Source organism: Rattus rattus, chromosome 4 (assembly GCF_011064425.1).
Source record: "Rattus rattus isolate New Zealand chromosome 4, Rrattus_CSIRO_v1, whole genome shotgun sequence".
Classification (NCBI taxonomy): Eukaryota; Metazoa; Chordata; class Mammalia; order Rodentia; family Muridae; genus Rattus; species Rattus rattus.
The window spans coordinates 134,398,900-134,405,071 of NC_046157.1; the positions used below are offsets into that span (position 1 = coordinate 134,398,900).

The 6,172-nt window shown below is 41.8% G+C and overlaps 1 non-coding gene across 1 annotated transcript; it reads right to left on the bottom strand.

The window, feature by feature from the left end:
- Positions 1-611: 611 nt before the first annotated feature.
- Positions 612-714, bottom strand: LOC116899779. Its single transcript, XR_004387789.1, has one exon. It is a non-coding gene; the product is annotated as a U6 spliceosomal RNA (small nuclear RNA).
- Positions 715-6,172: the final 5,458 nt, after the last annotated feature.

The window sequence follows — 6,172 nt, forward strand, 5'->3', positions numbered from 1 at the left end:
ATTGCTCGTAGAAATGCAAATTGTTCCAAACTGAAAACAGAAGTTCATATGATCCACAAGTTATACTACTTCTGGTTAAATACCCTAAGAACTCTAATGTTTAGTAGTTAACTAGCCAGTATCTAGTTTACCTTAACTAATTCATTAATTATTCAGTATATGTTATAGATTTATTTCATACTCCATGTAACTGCAAATTGACCAAGGTTACAGAGCTATTAAGAACCACATCTGGATTCCAAACCAAAGATACATGACCTCAATGTAGGTCTCACACTAAACATAGAGCCTACATTCATTTTCAAAACCAGAAATGAGTCCTCCTCCTATGCAGGTCCATCTCCTTTCGGCGTCCACATACTTGTCTGAGGGCTCATACTTGATTCAGCAGCACACTTTCATTTCAATGAAAACAGTTTACCCCCTCTTAAAAATTGAAAGTTTGGAGAATTATGACTAATACAGGTTTTAGATGCCCACTCTTTAGTCAAGGCCAGCCTAGACTCACTATGTAGCTCCAGGGGGAGTCTCAATTTTATAGCAATTTTCTCACTTCAGTCTCCCATGTCCTGGGCTCACAGGCATGAGCTACCACACATAAGAACTCCTATGAAAATGTGGACTGGTTCACAAATTTCGTGTCATCTGTGGGTAGGGGCCATGTTAATCTTTGTATCCTTCCAGATTTACTGCATGTGCTGCCGAGGTGAGCACCGCTGCATGTTTCTTAAATGAAACTGGCCCTAGCTCTACCATTTACTGTTCACTTAATTTTGACCAAGACATTTTATCTCTCTTTTGTTTCCTCCTTTATTAAATGGAGGCTGATTACAATATCCCAAACATTTTGAAGATGGTTCTGATCAACAGATTCCTTTGTTTGGATATCACTTTCTTCTGTGATGGTTAACATTCTATTTAAAGTTTAAACTTTCTATGCTTGAGAAATCAAAAAGCAAATATGGCTCAAATATGTAAGCCCCCAGCTTGAACAGGACCTACCCTGTCAATCTACCTCCCCCTTTCCCCACAGGTTGACTGACCAGGTCAATGTAGATGATAAAAGTTTATAGTAATCAAGCTGTTACTGATTGATCAGGGCCACAGAACAGACTCAGGAACTGAACTGCAATACTGAAAGGGCACAGCGCAGCATATTTAAAGGATAAAACCATAAAGTGAGAGGAGCAGAGTGGGCTGCAACATTGTCCAATCATATTTTGACGTAAGGGGTTGAGCAAGGGAGTTTCCATTAATCAGGATAGGAGTTGGTTCTTGGGCCTGGGAACATGAACTTAGTTTGACTCTGCCAGTAAGATGGAGAAGTTGTTCTTGAGATGGCTGGACTCAGACAATTTTCTCCTTACAAGTTGTCCTAGAGGTAGCTGGACTCAGACAACAATTTTCTTACAACAGAAGCTATTCAGCTATTGGGAAATCTCCAGTTCCCCTAGGGCCTGGGACATTGACCTTAGTTTCTCTCAAGGATTAAATGAAGTCTGTAAACAAAATGGTAGTACTTAAAACAAGTTTCTTTTGTTTGTTCCCAACACTCAATCATGGGTTTATAAAGACAAATCCCACAAAGTTACAGTCTGTCTAGTGCAATGGATCTTAACCGGTTGGTCGTAACCCCTTTGAAGGTCAAATAATCCTTTCACAGGGATCTCATATCAGATAACCTGCATATCAGATATTTCCATTACTATTCATAATAGTAGCAAAATTACAGTTATCAAAGTAGCAATGAAGATAATTTTATGGTAGGGGGGTCACCAGAACATGAGGAACTGTGTTAAAGAGCCACAGACATTAGGAAGGTTGAGAACCACTGGTCTAACGCAAGCAGAAGATCATCTCCTGCAAAGCAAGCTGTTGTTTACACAAGCAGACACAATGGTTTTGTTAAAAGTCACACAAGACCAGGAAATTACAAAAATTAGCCCTTAAGAGCCCTTGACATTTGGATGTCTAATGTTGCTTTATAGTTCTCCTAAGCGCAAAAATTTAAACTTTTAAACATAAAATTAGCCATCAACATAACATCACAATTAAAATAAAACCCAGATGACACATAGGCAAATACATATAATCTTGTGGGGTTTGCTTATAATATGCCCTGGGCTGATAGGCCTAGGTGATGCATCTTGGAAGCACTTCTAGCCCCAAATTAAACACCAGTATCTTAATAAAAAAAAAAAAAAGCCTCTTCTTATTAAAATGTATGACCTTGGTGAATCTTTCTTTGAGTGATTACAGACCCATAACACTTCTCGTGATGGTTACTTTTGATTATCAACTTTACTGGATTTAGAATCACCTAGGAGACACACCTCTGGACTTATATGTGACAGTGTTTCCAGAAAGATTTAGTTGTGGTGGGAACAGTCATTCTGGATGTAGTTAGCACCCATACCCTACCCTGGAGTCCTAGACTGAATGAACAGGAGAAAAAGAGCAAGGTAGCTGGAGCGGCAGCTTTTCTATTTTCGGATTTCAGCAGCAATGCGATCACTTAAGTGATACACTACCCAGCTTTCCTTGACAAAACAGACTTGTGTAACCAGTTTCTTCTGAGATTGAAACATTCCCTCCTGTAGGAAGCTCTTTAAACAGGAAGGTAAACAACTCGAAACAGCCTCAGGAAGTCCCTGACGCTGACCAGATTCACTAGGCCCCTCCCTGCCAGAGAAACAAAACAAAACAAACAAACAAACAAACAAACAGAACCTCTCTTACAGACAGAAGGAGGTTGAGCGCCATGAAGATGAAGTGACTGGAAAGTGAATCGGAAATGCAATGGCTCTCAGAGGAGAAAAGCTTCAGGCTAACAGACCAGACCTGGAAGAGATTTAAGACAAGAGTCACTTAGAAAGGACACTCTTCAGTCTGTTGATCTGCCTGCAGGCTGTACAGTGAGTGTCCTCTGGGTTCCCAGTGTCATGAGCTGTCACCCATGCTGGGTGATGCAGCAGTATTGAGAGTCATATCTGCTCCTGTAAGTAACCCCTCACCCATATCCCTCTAAGTGATCCCAGTAAAACGAATTGGTTCATCAGGTAGGACTTTGGTGGTCTTCCCTGAGTGCTGTGTCTTCCCCAGGAAAAGTTTTATCACACAATACTGTGTTGGAGAGGTGGAGACTCCCAGAGAAAAACCCCACTGGGCAAAACTTCAGTTTAAGAGATTAAAAAACAAGTTTAGTGTGTTTATGCCAATGTTGCAACAACAGCGTCTTTTGCCAATCTGAGGGCTGATGCAAGAGGAGAAGATGGGCTGGGGTTTTTAAAGGGGTAAACCGTAGCTGGCTCAGCTCTGGGGATTTTCTGCTACCTGAGGCATTTTTTGTTTGTTTGTGAGCAAGCAGAGGTTAAGCGAGATTCCCAAGGCAGAAAGAGTATCTGGTAAATATTTTAGGATAACAATTGCACAATAAGGGAAAGGGGAAACAATTTTGGGAAATGAGTCAGGTGACTCTGAGGTCAGTTTTCTCTTCAGATTGAAGTCAAGACTCAACTGCTAATGGGGCTGACTTTAGGGTAATAATCTAGACCATCCTGTGGTTAACAGTCCTTAAGGTAAGAATAAGGTCCTTCTGGAAACCAAAACCAAAACCAGAACCAGATCCAAACCAAAACAAACACCTCCTAGTTTTTCTTTTTAAATCTGAAACCCAGTTTGAAACTGTATCTCCTGAACCCAAATAAACCTCTAGTCTTAGTTGCTTCTGCCTGGTCTTGTGTCACAGCCATGAGACAAGTAACCAATGCACTTAGCGGCAGACTTTTAGTTTTGTAACTACAACTTCAAAATTTAAAAGAACAGGGGATAGAGTGAGGGTGTCACAGATGTTCACAACAAGGCAGTGATGCAAGTCCCTCTTCTTTATAAAGTTGCTGGATTTGGATTTGTTTTTTTTTTGTTGTTGTTGTTGTTTGTTTTGTTTTGTTTTAGAGAAACTGAAAGAGTAAAAGAACTTTGAAAATTGTTTTTAAAAAGCTTTTGAAAACGTACATTCCGATCAGATCTCCTCTATAAACCGAAAATTGTGACAGACTGGGCTGAATCGAACCTGTTCTCAGTGAGGCTTGGAATAGCAGGTGGGTGCAGGAGTCCTGGATTAAGGGTCTGGAGATGTGGTTAGTTACAGCTCAGCCTTCCGCTGTCCATTGTGAATGCCTCACCTTTAAAACTAAATGGGTTGCATGTAACTTTGTGGAATGATGGCATTAAAGCCCATGATGTTTTCATCTGAGGCACAATTATTGTTAATTAAATTAATGAAGTTCACAGTTTCATTGTGACGGTCTCCTGAAATAGACACTAGTTTTGGTCTTCTCCCTATTTTCCTTTATTCCCTCACTAATTAATTGTCTGGTTTTTCTGCACCTAAGGCTGGATTCCAGGCAATTAAATTTTGATTGTCTTGAGACACATATCCACACACCCAAAGAAGCTGGAGGTGACAAAAGAAGAGAAATTTTCCTACATCTAGAGAAATCCTCTGTAACAAAGCAGCATTACTAAAATAAAGAGTCAGCCAAGAAAGATGGTCTCCTAGCAGGATCCAAGCAAAGGAGCCTGCGAATCAATAAACCAATAGAACAAAGTAGAAGCAGTGTTCGTAGTTCATTTAGCCTCCTGCTCTTATTTGTCCGAGTCTGGGAGGATGAAGTGCACCATTAGAAACTTCCTTTAGCTGACAGAAGCCAGAGAACACTGTGCGTGTAAACCATTTGTGGAGAGGACAGACGGTGCCTTGGCGAAGCGGCGAGGCTTGAGAAATCAGGCGGCCAGGCTGCCTGTGCTCTTAAGTTTCCCCCATTGCTGTGGTCAATACTGCAGGAGCAGCTTAAGAGTTGGGGGTCACAGTTTGGGGCTACAGTCGGTAGCAGTGGAGAAATGGTGATGGAAGAGGTTTAAGGCAAGTGATCTCATTGCATCCACACCCAGAAAGCCCAGAGATGTAAACTCAGCTCACTTCAGTTTTTTTTCTCTTTCTCTTTATTCGATCTAGGATTCCAACCCATGAATGGTGCCATCCATATTTAGGTCAGTTTTTCCTGCTTCACTTAACTTAGTTGTTATAGCATAGTAAAAAAATGCCTGTTAGACATGTCAAAGTCGCTTAGGGTCCCCACTCCACCCGAGGCCGCACCTGATAAAACTCAGTGACATCACTCAAGATAACCAGGCACAGCCCTACCCAGAACGCCACGATGCAAATTGGACAGTCTATAAGCAGAGACCAATGCTGTGCTCTGCACAACTGGGAAGGCACCACCTTGATCTGCCCTGCAGCTGGGGAGTATCCCACAGGATCCTGACCCTTGAATCAGAGACTTCTATTGGAGACTGGACATGACCTTCACCTAAGATACAATGCACAGGAGAGCAGCCTTAGGACCATGGTTAGGGGTTTAGAGTGAACCTTATGAGATGTTCTTCGGAGAGTAAAACATAACTTCTGTTGGACTAACTACATTTGTCTACCTTCTTGCTTCAGACACCAGTCTACGAACTCTCTCACAGATGCAGCCACAGATTGGCTCGTAAGTGATTCTACATCATTTCAAATTGTCAATATTAACCATCCCATGTTTAATCCATGTCAACGTGACACCCAAATGCACTGCTTTTAAGTCATAGCTTTCCATAGCCTCAGGGCCATTCGTGAATAGGAAGGGTCCGTAGAAAGTATCACTTTTGGATGTGTGGCCTTTTTGGTGGAGGTGAGTACTGAGGTCTCATCTATGCTTAAGCAGGTCTAGTGTGGTTCACAGTCTCCTTCTGTTGCCCATGGATCAAGAGGTAGAACTCTCAGCTCCTTCTCCAGCATTGTTTCTGCCTGTGTGCCACCATGCTTCTCACCATTACCATAATGGACTAAACCTCTGAAACCGAGTTTTATAAGAGTTGTCATGGTCATGGTATCTCTTCACAGCAGTAGAAACCCTAACTAAGACAGAACTTGGTACTGGGAGTGAGGTATTGCTCAGATAGGCCTGATCATGCTTTTGTTAGGAGGAGTGTAGACTTAGGGATTCTGGATTAGAAAAGCAGTTAAACACTTTAAGTGGGACTTAATGGGCCATCACAGTAGGAACTTGGAAGACAGAGATGCTGGGGTTGATTTGAACTGTGGGGGCCTGGCTTAAGAGTTTTCAGGGGA